Raw genomic sequence first — 949 nt, 5'->3', positions numbered from 1 at the left:
TATATATATATATATATATATATATATCTTTATAACTGACCTCCACAGATAGAAGAAACTTCTTCAATATTGTGTAACACTTTACAGCAATAGTAAGAAGTTCTTAGCAAATAGACAGTGCAACCTTAAAGCAATTATATTAAATCCTTATACATATGTCAGCGTATGTTCAAGTGACAAAGTGATATACAATGAAATCTAAGCAGAGAGTTCACAAGCTATAAAAAAAAAAACTGCTTCTTTTAGTTATAGATATGTACGTACATAACGAGAGTAGTTAAGACAAATAAAAATTTTAATTATTCAAGTTAAAATAATGGAAAACTACTTAGTTTGTGTAATGTGGGGAAACAATTTCCAAAGACTACATATATACATGAAATGAGAATGTCTTGTGATTTAAGAAGTCTTCATGGAGTTGGTGCTCTGTGAGCAATGATTTTAGTGTAGGATAAGATGTTGTGCAAACTGCTTGTGGTCAGGAGCCCAGAGTCAAAATCCAATGATATGTTGGCATACCAACATGATTAGTCAATTCAACTCCAAGATCACATTACTCTCAGTTTGTTTGGTAAGTAATCCAAGACAACCAGATAAACCGAGATAGTATAAAATAAAGTGCTCTGGCCACAACAGAAAAACAAAGAAATTCTAACAGTAGAGTTTGAACCTCTGACTCAAAAACAGATAGTTCAAAACCTTATCCTGTCAGCCAACAGATGGTAAGTACTTAACAACACAATTATTTAATAAATTGCTGGATGATTCATATCCTATCATTCACCTATCCATCAATCTTTAGAAATTATCTGTGGAGCAGTTAAAGTCATTTTCTAGACCAAATCTTTGATGAGAGGATCTAATAGAGGTTTATTCATTGTGCAAAACGAAACAAACAAACATTATTATTATCATTACCATATATCTATATATATATATATATATATAT

Source organism: Octopus bimaculoides, chromosome 14 (genome assembly GCF_001194135.2).
Source record: "Octopus bimaculoides isolate UCB-OBI-ISO-001 chromosome 14, ASM119413v2, whole genome shotgun sequence".
Lineage (NCBI taxonomy): Eukaryota > Metazoa > Mollusca > Cephalopoda > Octopoda > Octopodidae > Octopus > Octopus bimaculoides.
Note: the sequence above shows the minus strand (reverse complement) of the source record.